General features: G+C 39.4%; 1 long non-coding RNA gene across 2 annotated transcripts in view; it reads left to right on the top strand.

The window, feature by feature from the left end:
• LOC310880208 overlaps positions 1-16,060 on the top strand; it is a 46,635-nt gene that overhangs the window by 11,465 nt on the left and 19,110 nt on the right. The window lies entirely within an intron of this gene.

The following is a 16,060-nucleotide window of genomic DNA, read 5'->3' as shown; positions in this document are numbered from 1 at the left end:
ATGGGCATGTTGTGCTTGATTTTTCAAGCCGATGGATTTTGAAAAACATAGGTTTCAGTGAAAAGAATGAGAAGAGTTTTTTTTTCTTGAACTTTACACACACTCAACAGAAGCTTTCAGGTTGTGAAAAGTACCACTGTAGTCTTTAATAAGAATTATGTCATGTTCAGGCATTTACAGGAAGAGGAAAAACATTGGATCTCATCCTAATAGTATGGCAGACTGTCACTACGTGACACCAGTTTGTAAACAAAAAAATAACTTACATGAATAATGATCCATTTTTATAACTTGAACCGAAAATAATAACATTCTTTTTCTTTCCACAGTAAGACATAAGAATGTCATTGTGGACCTAACAGAAAGACAGTCGCAAGTTTGTTTGCTAGTAGACTCCTAGGGAGCTGAACACAAAAATCCAATAAATAATTAGCTCTCCTGTGACAGGCTTCTGAATTACTGTGATACATTAATTGGACAAAATTAGCATGAATTAAGGCAAATAAGTATAACATGTAATTTATTACTTACTAAGCATGGTGCTGCAGTGGAAGCCTCAGATTTCCCTTAAGATTGCTTTAACAGCTATAATGCATTCCTTAATTTACTCTGTGGAAAATCAATTTTTTCAGAGTTCATTAAGCACCAATATGTTACAATGCAACTCCCTAGAGCATAGAACCACAATACGTTATGCAAATTCATACCAGTGTGTTACCAATATGTAAATAGCAATAATACTATTGTCAGCTTCCTATTGATAGCCACGCTGAAAAGGATAATACTTAAAACTTCTTTAACTCTTACGACTTGCTTCTGATATTAATTGGTACTCTTTTAAAATGTCATTTCTAAGGAGAGTAGTTATTTTAAAAAGTCTTTTTTTTTTCTTTATGCTTCAGTAGTGAGAGTATTCTGAAGTCTCTGTTTGCAAAGAAAAGGCACATAAAGCCTTCTTACACTTTCATATGCATCAGCCGTTTCACAATGAAAGCTCAGTATTTCCAGTAGATGCATAGCTGGACATTGCCGTCTGTTAATTATGGATATACCACAGAATAAATGAAAGAGAAGGCATTCCTAACCTGTAAGTCCTACACATAAATTCATTTAAGCTTTTTTCCTCCCCTTTTTAGCACACATAAAAAATATAATAAAATAAAAATAAATTAAATGATGCATCAAGTTAACTCCAGCCAATCAAATGTGAGTCAGCAGAACTAACATTAAGAGAATGAAGTTCCAGACTATTCAATATTCACCTAATGATATGACAGACTCCAAAGCTATCACAATAACTGCCTCCAGAGCTCTTTGGGGAGACAGATGTCACTGGTGGAAGGATGATTTCCGTGTCTTGGCACTCTGCAATTGTCAAACTGAGGGAGGGAGAAGGAAAGGAGGATTCTGCTAGTGAGGAAGCATCCTTTGTGGAAGGAGGAGGAGCCATGTCTCACTCCTGTCATTCTCCCTTTTAACAGATTTTTTTTTTTTTTTTGAATAAAACCCTTTCTGGCTAAATTGTACTCTGAGAAGCAAGGAATGGCATTGCCCTAAACTATAGATACCTGCACCTACATTCACAATTTGGCCCTGATCTGCAAATATCATTAAAGTCAGTAGGTCAGAGGAGCTGGCTTGGAGAGTCTGGGCCTCTGACAGTAGGTTTATTGTTGATGTTTTAAACATGTATATAACTGATTTATTGCTGCTTTGAGCTATAGCTACAGTGAAACTGGCAGAAGAGCAAGACACTCGGTCACTACTGTTTCAGCCTCAGATGAAACAGCAGCTATTAGGCATTTAACTGTTGCAAAATGTTGAAGACTTCTTATGTTTAGGTTTGATGAAAAATAAAAAATTTGTTTTGTTAGGACATCCTTGGTTATGCAAACAGGAAAGTCTACGTAAGGTGAGAGTTGTAGGTCATTTTGTTTAACACTGTGTTTGTAGTGTTATTTTGTTTGTTTGTTTGTTTTTACTATACATACAGGAAATACTACACTAGAGATAAGTAATATTGTGTAATAAATATCTATTAATACCCAGTGGTAAAATATATTCAGGCCTTTACTCAGTGCACCACATCCTAGCCTGTGATTATAGCACTCCACACCTTACAACTATAATCAAAATGGTGACATGCTCTACAAGCTCCTGTCTGTTGAAGAGCACTATCAAAGTCTTTCAAATATAGCTAAAAGAAAGCCAATAAAACTATCGGTGTATACAGACAGCATGATACTCCAGAATTATTTTTACAATAAATACATGTTCAAAACTGCCAGTGTGTTAGATATAGTCTCAGTGTGATTCACATTCAGATTCACTGTGGACTTATATCTCACCCTTCAACATCAACATATTGCAGAGCCCGTATTTGAGGGTATAGTTGTGTCCTAGTGGAGACTGCATCCCTCTGGAACTGAATCAGGTGGCTGCAGAATCTGACCCTCTAAGAATAAAGGGGATTTGGAGTCAGTTGAAAATATTGAACTTTTTTGTGTTAATGGCAGTCTTAAATATTTCCAGGGGGCAATATCTGGCTCCATCTATGCATGGGATGTGTACAACAGACATTTTGATTTTGTATTTTCAAATTCCTTGTGATCATTTGCAATAATAGCCTATATCTTCCTGATAAATAATAAATATTTGTGTACCAAAGTGAGTGGGTATTTTCTAAACCAGATTAGTGGATTTGTATTTTCTATGGGCCATTAAATGGCATGCTTAAAATAAGTCCCTCAAAGACCCTTAAAGAATCTGGAATGGGTACGGAAGGTGAAAAAACTGTGGCAATTATATTTCTCTTATTGCCCCTGTAAACTGAGTAACAGAGAACACACACAGAGGAGCTTTGTGGTCCATATATCCCATACATATATATTTCTTTCTTTTCACTCGGGATGTTATGCAATACTGTAAGGGTGAAAAAAGAAACCTGGTGAAGTAAAATCTACAGTTAAAAGAGAACACAAGAAATTGATAGGTTTTCGCTAATCTGAAAAAAATATATATTTTTTTTTCTCCCAAAAAGGAGCTGCTAAATGCATAGGGCTCATTTGTTTACACCTAGTGTGAGAAAGAGCAGCAGCTGCAGCATTTGCCGGCTCTGAGTCATACCAAGTTACAGTCACAGAAATGGGAGAGTTTAAACCTCTGAGGGCTTCCTTTGCCTTGGTGCTGTACTCCACCACTCCACCACTTCTTTAAAGTCTCCCTGAGGCCTGCCCTGATTCACTATGGTGTGTTATGGAGTGGAGTGGTAACATTTGTGACATCTTCTGATTGCTTTTGGAAGTTCATTGTCTTAACACATTGCATACGGGCAGCAGTAGTTCAAAAATAATTCATGTCAAGGATTATTACTGCTGCATGGACTGTAAATCCATGTAAAGTCTTCTGCATTTTACTTATAATGCCACTGCTGGTGCTGTCAAAACCAGCTCCCAGATGTCGCAGTGTTTCCCATCCCAGTCATTCTTATCAACTACCTCTACATTCTTGTCTGTAGTTTAGAGTGAAAACATTTTTGTTGCCCTCCAATCATTTATCACTTGAAAATAATAATAATGAAATAGCATAGAGACAGCATACTGCGGTTTTATGTAATTTGATACAATTTAAAAACTTTTAGTTACAGAATACTCCAAATTAATGTTAATTAATTTTCTAGAAAAAAATGTACAAAACATTGGGTATTAATGTTTCTATATCAATTTCTATATCAATTCTGACTCCATTTTTTTAAATTGTGAAATTGTTCATTTTTCTAATTATTATAATAAATAAATAAAAAGAAGACCTATAAACTGGTAGGGAGTGGACTTCAACTCTCCATCTATCCACAGACCTCCAAATTAAACCTCTGTGTTGACATTTGACTTCCATTTTTTTGTGTGTTTTTAACTGCACTGTGGCCTAACCTGGAAAGAAAGGTTATAGAGTATCTTCTTGCTATCCTCTCATCTCCTCTGACAGTTAACTCGGGTTTGATGGTATGGCACTCTTGTTGGGAATGGCAGTTTGGGGTTTAAATCACCATAGGCTGAGGAGAAGCTGGAACACAGATGGCTATTCTACAAGTCCTCTGGCCACTAGGATATTTTACAAAAGGTCCATGCTTAGTTATGCATCAGGCCTTAGAAGACAGCTTTGGGGTTGGAGCCTGAAGGGAGAGCAGCACCTGAGCTTTAGAGAGCAGCCAAAGTTCAAACACAGCCCTGTCCTTTGACAGCTCTAGCCAACCTTGGGCTCTTTTGATATCCTTTCAAGGTAGTTTCACTCTGTTTGCTTGTTGTATAAAGTACATTGGTGCCAGAGTAACGCACTCTGGATCGCCTGACTGGGGTCAGCTACCTCCTTTTTGCAGCTCTTAAAGTAAGTTGTGCAGCCCTACTCTTAAGTCATTACCATCTGGCTGAATCCAGCTCGTGTTGGTTTCATGGCAGCTGTGTCAAGAAGCTACCAAAATACCAAATACTTACTTTTTGTGTAATTCTCATTTGTCACTTCCCTTGTTAAACCTAGATATTTAATAACTGGCTGCAGTGATAGGAAATTTTACAGAGCTGTGCCAGGAATTTATTCAGTGTATGGTTTCATGTGAAAATCAAAAGAAGAGTATGGGGTGAAACACCCTTATTGTCTGTAGAAGGTCTGATTCTTTGCTCCCTGTTGGAATTACAGGTCATTATTTTCCTGCTTTCTTTTAGCATTGAGAGAATAGTGACATGTACCTGAATTTGCCCTTTAACTTTCAATCACATTATCTACAAATGTAACAATTCCTTTCTGGTCTTTGTTGTCACTAAAATTGCTGTAATATGCCTGACCGTATGTGTGCCTTACAGGCCCTTGCTTAACTTGCATCTCTGAAAATGGCTTACTAATATATGTTTGTGTTGAGATAAATGTCACCTCTGTTCTTCTCAACAAAGTCAAAACCAGTGAGATATAAGGCAAACAATTCAAATGCTACTGAACAGTGGGGGAAGTTGGCTACCCACGGGTATGGCAGGGTAATTATCTATCTGCCCACAATCTGTCCACAGCTGGAAATTGAGTTAATTTTATTTACTCTTCCAAAGAGAAATAGAAAACCCAAGAACAGAAGATTCTCATAAAACTCTCCAAATAATTAAAGTTAAGACCTTGTTTCAGAGTCTTCTGCCTTTAATATGCAATATACTGTTCTGCATCTAACTCATTTAATCATGGGCACTTAAAATTGCAAGAGAAATAACCCAACAGTACAGTGACCCTCCTCTGTGAAACTGTGAAACCTGTCTTTTTCTTTAAGAACTCCACCTAAAGAGAATTTGGTAGAGTTAATAAGTGGGATTAAAACATTAAAGGAATTTTATGTTGGTGGTTGTGTTTAGGGGAGAGTTTGCCTGGCACTTTTAGAGAGAGATTTTTCTGACTCTTTGAGAACATTTCAGGTGCCATACTGTAGGTGTCAGGTGCCATTTGATATGCCCTAAGGTACTCTGCCTGACTTAACAAGGTTATGAGTCTTCTGTGGTCCTGTGGCATATCTGTGGCCTAAGCATACAGCTCTGATATTCTAAGGCATTTTTACTATTGAGAGTACTGAAGTTGCCTCTAGTATTTCGTTTCAGTTATCTGTCTCCTACTTTTTCATGCTGAAAAACGGATTACATGAGTTAGGCAAAATGAAAGGCTCTTCCTTATATTATTGCAATTATAGTACATAGACTTACCATACTATAATATCTCTAAGATCCTTTTGTCTCCATCCTCCTATATTTTCACATTTCCCTTAGGCCTATATGATTCTGTTTCTATTCAATTACTATCATTAACGTATATTTGGACATCTTGCCTGTTCTATTGATTAATTCACCCTTCATGTCACATTTGACCATGGCTATGAAATACTTTTGGCAAGCACTACCATCTCTGCTTTTATAGATACTTACAAGAAATCTCAATGCGAAGAGGCAGTTGGAAGTTTTTTCTCCACAAAACTTGGATTTTGCTTATTTTCATCTCTGCAAAAATTGCTACTGTTTTGATTTACGGGTAATTTCCAAGTTAAAGGAAGAAAACAAGATAAAAAGTGGTGTGTAATCAGATCCAGATGTATTTTAAAGAACACATCTGCACTTTAATAGTATTAAATAATCATTGCAAAGACTTCATTTTGAACAAGCTTCATTCTGTCACTTCTTCCTGTCTTTGACCAATCTCATTTTGGCACCTGTGCTTTTTTGTAACCAATATTCCCATTTTGTCTTCCTTCCCATGACAGTAGGCTGATGGTGGTAAGCTCTAAGGAGGTAACAGGGAATGTTATCTGCTCAGCACTATCAGTTCATATTATCTTTTATCTTTCAGATCGTGTTCCCCTTGACTCTAATCATCATCTCGGAGTCTGTCTTTCTGGCAGCTGCTTGTGCTCATGCTCTTTCTCTCAGACTGAAAATACTTGGGAGAAAGGATTTTGGATTTTGGTGTTCTGTGCTCCATCTCTCCTTTGTTTGGGTACAAATCTAGCATAGAAAGTATCTATAAACTTACCAAAAAAGGTCTGAAAATTCTGAATATCAGATGCTTCTGTTCCTCTTTTTTTTTTTTTTTTTAAATTTATGGGGCACTTCTGTTCCAAATAGAGTATCATTGATTGTAGAAGTCACTTTAATGCATCATAAAGTGCTAACTCTCTTTGTCTTCTCCATGTGTTCTCCATTCTTTCTCATATTTTTGTCCCCCAAAGGTCTTTAAGAATGAGACTTCTGTGGATCCCACATGAACATCCTTTTTCAACACCCAGAGATGGTTAATAATCTGGTTAAGTCTTTCTTTTGTGGCTACTGTGTATTTGCTCCCACATATTCTATATATTGATGGGAACCTCAATATAATTCAGGCTGTGCAGCATCTGATTGTAACAGATTGGTTTTCACTCCCAGAAAGCAGAACATCAAAGCAGACACAGATCAATAATACTTTCCCCTTCCTGTCTGTGGATAGCGTTGCAGGTTTCTGTTCAACAGCCATGAGAAAATGCCTGCAAAAATCCAGATAGTGATCACTAAGTGGCAAATACAGAATCAAACAACTGGCACTGTACCTGGCACATGAAGTGTCACTTAGAGTACAAGTTGTTGGTTCTTAGTAAAAGAAACTTGAACTGTGGATCCTTAAGAGCTATTTTTTTTTTCTTCTTCTCATTCCTTGCCTTTTACTTTGGCTCCTTCACATGGTGCTGTTCTCCATTTTTATGCTGTAGCTCACCGATAGTGAATGCTTCCAGTCCCAGCTAGTCATCACAGGATGCAAACATTAAATGAAAAAAAATTCAATTAAATTTTAGGTTGGTTTATCAGCCAGAAGTGAGAAATATTTAGGTGAAAGTGAGTAGTGGATATCTGGATGGCAATTAGTGCCTACTTCCAATACCTTGAGGCAGGGACTCAAATATTTCACCTGTGGAGGAGGGGGTCACGGCTTTTTCATCCATTCTTTTCTTTTCCTTTTAATTCCCGAACTCCCATAATCTGGCAATGTATTATGCAGCACAGACCAGGAAGGTGGGCTGCAGTAAATGCTGCTTTATGGATCAAGCAGTAGGAAGTGCTATACTCTTCCCCCCAGAGACTGAAAGCTTTACATCAATCAGCATACTGACAATGACTGCTTTTGAACTTACCTGTAGTATAGCGGTGTGGCAAATCATTATCCAGCATTCAATTTTTTTAAAGAACACATATAATTTGAACACTGAAGCACCATACAGCCATTTTGTCTGACTCCGAGCACCTTTTTGATTGATCGCCTCTCTCTGTGCCACAGGGAGGAGACAAGATATTTTCTGTGCCTTTTGAGCATAATGCCCAAATAATCTCACATACTCTAATGAAGTTTGTGAAATTCTGTGCCAACATTTGTGTAAATGTGAATGCAACATAGGACATTCTCCATAAGCAAAAAACAGTGAAGTGGGGTACTTTGTACCAAGCAAACTAAAAAGGTGGCAAACACAACATGTAGCATTATGGTGTGAATTCAGATATTAGTCTTGTTTTGTTATGGGTGACAGGATGGCATTTGACCTGTTTTTAAATCATCCTGGAAATGATGAAAGGGAACAGAAATGGAACCTAATGTTTATTAATCAAGAGCTTTCATACCAGGAAGTTAGATGAAAATCCAAGAATCTGTATGTGAATTCATTTCACTGCGGGATTGAGAATGTCAGGTCAATGGCATAGACAGTTTTGCTTAGCTTCAATTTCCTCAGGTGAAATAACTACTGCATGGACTGGAAACAATGGCAAGAATCCAAAGGCAATTACACACTGTTCTGGTAAGGGAAAATCTAGCTTCAAACTCCATAGAAAGTAGGCAGTTTCATGATCTTTGAAAGACAGATTATTTCACGTAATTTGAGTTCTACATTTGAACTCCACTATCTCTTGCTAGTCACCTGGATCTGCATTCTGTATAATGGGAGTGATGGTGGCAATTACTTTGGGTCCTCCTCTTGATCCCACCCCCCTCCCCTAAAAAAAAACAAACAAACAAACAAAAAAAAGCTCCTAATTGCATAACTTCCTTTCAGGGATAGCAGTTGCTTTTTCTACTTCTTTTTAAAAGCATATGTTTATCTCAATCTATATTTTTGAATTTTTCTGTATTTCTATACTTAATTCAGTGCTCGGCTCCTGCCAAGTGTGACTCTTTCCCATAAACTCATTGGTGGACTTACATGTGATGAGAGAAGAAACGTTTAGACATGGAAAATAAATGCAAGCACAATCTCTTTATGCGTTTAGTTTATTTATGTGGTTGCCATTAATGTTTTTTCAAAGAATCTGGCTCTCTAATCCAGGATTGTGCCTTCCTCTTAATCATAATCTGTTTTAAAATCGTCATTTAAACAAGCCATTGTTTCAAAGACAAATCTAGTGATAAATATATTGGCCTTCATTGCTCTTCGGACTTCACTAAGACAACAATAAAGGGAGGTGAGTTGTGACCTATTCATATTTTAGAAGGGCCTTTTTGTAAGTTTTTGTACTGTGCTTTAATACAGTAAGTGATAGAAAGAAAGCTTCACAACCTAATATTTTCCAAGTTTAGGCAAGATGCCTTAAGGAACCAGTTCGGTACAGTTCTGCAAACACCCTCTAAGGTCTCAGTGATCTCCATTTTGACTGAGAAGGCCTAGAAGTGACTCCCTTTGCAGTTGTCTGTCAACATTGTTCCAACTCCAGCTAGAAAGGATCATTTCAGAGTGACATTGTCTATTTGAAATCTTCTATTGTTTTTGTGTGATAACATCACCTGCCTAAGGATTGCAAGATTTTGCACTCACAAAGTCTGTGAACATTACTGAGTTTCAACCATCTTTATCACAATAAATCAAACACCTAATTAAAGGTAAAAGTGCCTGAAAATGTCAGATAGACTTTCTACATATGATAAGAGACCTTCGGTTAACATGTAAAAGTTAGATCTTACCTCTTTCTGTTCTCATGTTAAGGCTTTTTACCCCAAAGCTGAATGTGTACACAGCTGACATTAGTACATGTTCTCATCTATCTTTAAATAACAGAGCAATGACAGTGGTTTTATTTAGTGCTTTTCACTTTGTATATATTGATGCTGAGAAACTGAAATAAGAGACATTTGTTAACAAATGCGTTTCTGTAAAATGACAGACGTGACTCTTCTTGCCCCATTTTGTGAGATAGAAATAATAGCAACTTTTTACAAGGCGTATGTGTTCTGTATGTGTTACGCTGTGGCTTAATATTGTTTGGCTTCATTTGAATGCATGAGTACTGAAGCTACAGGAAACAGAAGAAAGGCTACTCTGCCCTTGGCCTTCTTTTCATTTAGTGTAGATAGCAGGACATCTAATTGTTTCTTGAATGACCTACAAGGTCTTTGTGGAATGAGATTGTTGTCTTCTGTGTAGAGAGAGCATCCACATTCTATTCAGCCATTGTAACTTAATTATAGGATGCATGTAATAGTTTGGAGATGGTGAATTTGCCTCTCATGCAAGTCATCATGAGACTCTGGGAAGTAGATGCACATGTTCATTTATTGTAAAATACTCAAATTAATTATTTCACCTGATATCTGTACTTGTAAGTTGCCAGCTGCAGTTGAGGATGACAGAGAATGAGCCACAGATGAAATATATTAGGTACATTGTCTAACACTCTCCTGAAGGCATTCATATGCTATGTGAATGGAAGCTGTGTAGAGCAATTGGATTTAAAGTCCATCTTATGCTTACCAGTTATTCTATTCTTCTTTTCTGTGATAATATCAAATGATTTTTAAAGATGTTTTTGGTTACAAATGACAACATACACTATACAGCATTTCTCTGTTCCCCCTCCCTGTAACTATACTTTAGTGAGATGCAAGAGCCATGTTGGTGTCTTTACTACAGTTGCATTTCATTTCAGCAGTATATGTTCTGTCACTTGTTATTTTCTATAAAGAGCGTGATTCTTTCCACTTATTTGTTAGTAATCCTGCTCCACCAGAACCAGTTGGAAAGGTGTCACTGTTTTCAACGGGTGCAATTTTGCCTTCATTCAAAATAACTACTAATCTTATGGAATAGTGTAGAGTTTGTTCAAGAGCCTTTTACTTCTGAGCATTTGTAGTGCTTGAACTTAGTGAAGGCTGTGCTTCCTGTTAGTTTTTGCCAATTGTTTTATCTGTGGATTGTGTAAGCCTTGTACATGGTTTATATATTATTTAGCCTGCAAAGAATATTAAATTTAAGTATCTCTTTAGTGCCTCTTATAATGCAAGTTGATTACTTTTTGAAACTCAAAGTAATATTTAATAACTGTTAGTTTTTTTTTAGAGAGTTCCTACCTAAGAAACAGGAGTTCTTACAGCTACATGGATAATTAACTTGAAGCTTGTCTGTCTCTTGGGGGACATCAGATATGTAAATGAGGAACTTAAGTCTGAACAAGTCATGCCAGGGAATCACTAAAAGTTTTATTACACTGAAGTACTGGTATTAAAATCCTAAATGTTATAGTATGTTATTATAAATCAGTGCATTTTAAAGAGCAAATATGCAGGTTTTTTTTTTTCTTATTTGCTATGTAAAATAAAAATATGTAGCTTTCAGTTTGAAGTGGTACTGCTGAAATTTTGAAACTACCAGTAGAACAAGATCAGTTATGGGAAAAAACAAACAAACAAACAAACAAAAAAACTCAACACATATTATGAAACCATTCTACTTTCTCTCACTGTGAAAATTTTGAAGAATAAATGTATCACAGTATCACAGATTTCTAGGTTGGAAGAGACCTCAAGATCATCGAGTCCAACCTCCGACCTAACACTAAGTACTCCACTAAAGCATATCGCTAAGCTCTACACCTAAACGTCTTTTAAAGACCTCCAGGGATGGTGACTCCACCACCTCCCTGGGCAGCCCGTTCCAATGCTTAATAACCCTTTCGGTAAAGAAGTACTTCCTAACATCCAACCTAAAACTCCCCTGTCGCAACTTTCGCCCATTCCCCCTCGTTCTGTCACCAGGCACGTGGGAGAACAGACCAACCCCCACCTCTCTACAGCCTCCTTTAAGGTACCTATAGAGAGCGATAAGGTCGCCCCTGAGCCTCCTCTTCTCCAGGCTGAACAAGCCCAGCTCCCTCAGCCTCTCCTCGTAAGACTTGTTCTCCAGACCCCTCACCAGCTTGGTCGCCCTTCTCTGGACTCGCTCGAGCACGTCCATGTCCTTCCTGTAGCGAGGGGCCCAAAACTGAACACGGTACTCAAGGTGCGGCCTCACCAGAGCCGAGTACAGGGGCACAATCACTTCCCTAGACCTGCTGGCCACACTGCTTCTTATACAGGCCAGGATGCTGTTGGCCTTCTTGGCCACCTGGGCACACTGCTGGCTCATATTCAGCCGACTATCAACCAATACTCCCAGGTCCTTCTCGGCCAGGCAGCTTTCCAGCCACTTATCTCCCAGCCTGTAGCTCTGCTTGGGGTTGTTGCGCCCCAGGTGCAGGACCCGGCACTTGGCCTTGTTGAACTTCATACAGTTGACCTCAGCCCATCGCTCCAGCCTATCCAGATCCTTCTGCAGAGCCTTCCTGCCCTCGAGCAGATCGACACATGCACTTAGCTTGGTGTTATCTGCAAACTTACTGAGGGTGCACTGGACGCCCTCATCCAGATCATCGATAAAGATATTAAAGAGGACCGGCCCCAGTACCGAGCCCTGGGGGACACCACTAGTGACCGGCCTCCAACCAGATTTGACTCCATTCACCACAACTCTCTGGGCCCGGCTATCCAGCCAGTTTCTAACCCAGCGAAGCGTACGCCAGTCCAAGCCCCGAGCAGCCAGTTTCTTGAGGAGAATGTTGTGGGGAACTGTGTCAAAAGCCTTACTAAGGTCAAGGTAAACCACATCCACAGCCTTTCCCTCATCCACCAAGCGCGTCACTTGGTCATAGAAGGAGATCAGGTTTGTCAAGCAGGACCTGCCTTTCATAAACCCATGCTGACTGGGCCTGATCGCCTGCTTGCCCTGCAAGTGCCGCATGATGACCCTCAAGATAATCTGCTCCATGAGCTTTCCTGGCACTGAGGTCAAACTGACAGGCCTATAGTTCCCCGGGTCTGCCCTGCGGCCCTTCTTATAGACGGGCGTCACATTGGCTAGCCGCCAGTCAACTGGGACCTCCCCTGATAGCCAGGACTGCCGATAAATGATGGAAAGCGGCTCGGCCAGCTCCTCCGCCAGTTCTTTCAGTACCCTCGGGTGCATCCCATCCGGCCCCATCGACTTGCGCACATCCAAGCTCCGTAGCAGGTCGCCAACCATTTCCTCATGGATAGCGAAGGCCACATCCTGCTCCCCATCCCCTTCCACCAGCTCAAGGCACTGGGTATCCAGAGAACAACCGGTATTGCCGCTAAAGACTGAGGCAAAGGCGGCATTAAGCACCTCAGCCTTTTCCTCATCCTTAGTAACTAGGTTTCCCCTCGCATCCAGTAAAGGATGGAGATTCTCCTTAGTCCTCCGTTTCTCGTTGATATATTTGTAAAAGGATTTTTTGTTGTCTTTAACGGCATTAGCCAGGTTGAGCTCCAGATGAGCTTTGGCCTTTCTAATTTTCTCCCTGCACAGCCTCGCTACATCCTTGTAGTTCTCCTCAGTGGCCCGCCCTTTTTTCCAAAGATTATAAACCCTCTTTTTTCTGCTAAGCACAAGCCACAACTCTCTGTTGAGCCAGGCCGGTCTTCTTCCACGCCGGCTCGTCTTTGGACACGTGGGGACGGACCGCTCCTGTGCCATCACGATTTCCTTCTTGAGGAGTGCCCAGCCTTCCTGGACTCCTCTGCCCTTCAGAACCGTCTCCCAAGGGACTCAGCCAACCAGCGTCCTGAGCAGCTCAAAGTCAGCCCTCTGGAAGTCCAATACAGCAGTTTTACTGGTCCCCTTCCTGGCCTCGCCAAGAATAGAGAACTCTACCATTTCGTGGTCACTCTGCCCAAGACAGTTTCGGACCACCACATCTCCCAACAGTCCTTCTCTGTTTGTGAAGAGAAGGTCTAGCGGGGCACCACCCCTGGTAGGTTCACTGACCAGCTGCGTCAGGAAGCTATCTTCCACGCTCTCCAGAAACCTCCTAGACTGCTTTCTCTGTGCCGTGTTGTGTTTCCAGGATATGTCCGGGAAGTTGAAGTCCCCCACGAGGACAAGCGCCGACGATTTTGCAACTTCTGTCAGTTGCCTATAAAACTCCTCATCCGTCTCCTCATCCTGGTTCGGCGGTCTGTAACAGACCCCTTGCCGGCCTTCCCGCGGATCCTAACCCACAGGGATTCAACCTTACCATTCCCAGCCTGGAGTTCCACAACATCAAAAGATTCTCTAATGTAGAGAGCCACGCCACCACCCCCTCTGTGCTGCCTGTCCCTCCTGGAGAGCCGATAGCCAGGCATTGCAGCACTCCAGTCGTGGGAGCGGCCCCACCATGTCTCCGTGATGGCAACCAAGTCGTAGCCTGCCTGCTGCACGATGGCTTCCAGCTCCTCCTGTTTGTTACCCATGCTGCGTGCATTAGTGTAGATGCACTTCAGTATACTTGGTATACGCTAAGTAATGCTCCCCCTCCCTGCCCAATTCCAGAACTGAAGATGAATGTACTTCAGACTATCACGTAACATCTCATGCGATACTGTGAACTACCCCTAGCGGAGCAAACTGTTCACACCATTGCACTACTGAGAACAAGATTAAGGGCTAATGTTCATCAAAAAGTTGTTTGGTTTCCTTTCAAAAAATAGTTATTTGTTATTGAACTAATTCAACAGACATCCAAACCAATTAAATAGATATCCACTGGTTAGCCTTTTGCCAAAACCAAACTTCCAAAGATCTGCTAGTGCTCCTCTTAACAAGTCAGCAGAGGCTAAGCGATAAGTGGATATAAAGATCAGCTAGCCTTCTCCTTATTTGGACTAAAGGTAAGGAAGGCATGGAGAACGTCTATGAGAACTATCACTATAGTACCCTTTCTAGAAATAGAGAGCATCCACTTTAAATGTCTTGAGTGCAATGTCTCTTGTACGTGATGTTTATATAAAACACATATTCCAGATCTTAGGTAGATTCCTAAACGCTAATACATCTTTTTCTTTTTGGCAACTTGGTTGAGCTCTGCACTTAGAATGCAAGCTCATAGTTCAAGCATACCAATGATATCATTTCTTTAGTGAGGTTATTCATGTGCTTAAAATGATAGGCTTCATTTCATCATTGAACTAAGCAGAGTGCAGGAAAGAATCAAATGCATTAGTAGCTAGATCATCTCTTGTACCTGCTGATTCACCACCACTGTTTAAATCAGCAGTGGTTGTAAGATTCAGCAACAAAGGTAATTTTAAAATGTTTCCTATTTCTCCTGTGTTGTATTTGTTTTTATCTCATCTTATTTTCATATCAGGTGCAAAACATATTCATATCAAAGTGACCATGGCTGCTTTGTGCAGACATCATGGTTCAGCCTAATTTTACTCCAAATGCATGTTTAAATTTCCCTAAATATTAGTGAAACTCTTGCTTAGCATGTACTGCCTTTCACATATTTACAAAGTGATCCCTCATTTTTCTTCTTTTTTTTTTCTATATATATATTTTTTTATTCCAACAAATGGTTACAAGACACCATCTGTTATTTTTTATGTACTAGAGACATGTTAACCCTAGAAACTTTTCACATTCATCTACGTTTAAACTCATTGGGAGGAAGGAACATGGCAATCAGTGTTTAACCCTTCTTATTTGGACTAAGATTTTGATGATATTTGTAAATAAATACATATTACCTATCTGAAGATAGGTAATTTGAAGAGGAAATATTGATTTATGATTAAATCTCTAACAGTTTTGTTCCAGAAATTTTCTGGAAATGTAAGGTCTGGTTATGCAAGTTATATACAGTAGGTTTGGGGGCCCTTGAAAGGGATGATGTGATCGTGGCTCATAAATTATTTGCAGTATTGGTAATTTTCAGGCATACTTTTGTCAATAAATTCATCTACATGATGTGTAAATTGTGCCAGTGGAATTCAAGAATATAAAATTATTTGTTGTGTGATAGTATACGTGTCAAAATTATATTTGTATGTGGCTGAAATGCAAGATGAGTCATGATTTATACCTTTCATTTAATCTTGGATTCAATTAATTTACATCATCTTTCTTCAAATGCAGAAAAGATCATAACAAATAGAAATAAGCTCAAACAGTTTATGTTAGGCACATCTTGTTTGTAAAACTGACAATAAAAAATATTAAAGAGTAAATTGTTAATACTAATTGTATTAACATTAATCTAAGAAAAACGCAAATACAGGACTATCTTTTACATTTTATGCTTTCTGCTATTAAAAAAAATACATTTATAATAGGCATTTTCAATCACATAGACCGTTTTAATGCAGTGTAACTTAACTATGAATATGTTCTGTAAATTTGGTTTTAAGGCTTGGTTGGTGCTTTTTTTTTGTT

The sequence above is a fragment of the Anser anser genome (assembly GCF_964211835.1).
Source record: "Anser anser genome assembly, chromosome: 1".
Taxonomy (NCBI): Eukaryota; Metazoa; Chordata; class Aves; order Anseriformes; family Anatidae; genus Anser; species Anser anser.
This window is presented reverse-complemented; position numbering and strand designations above follow the sequence as displayed.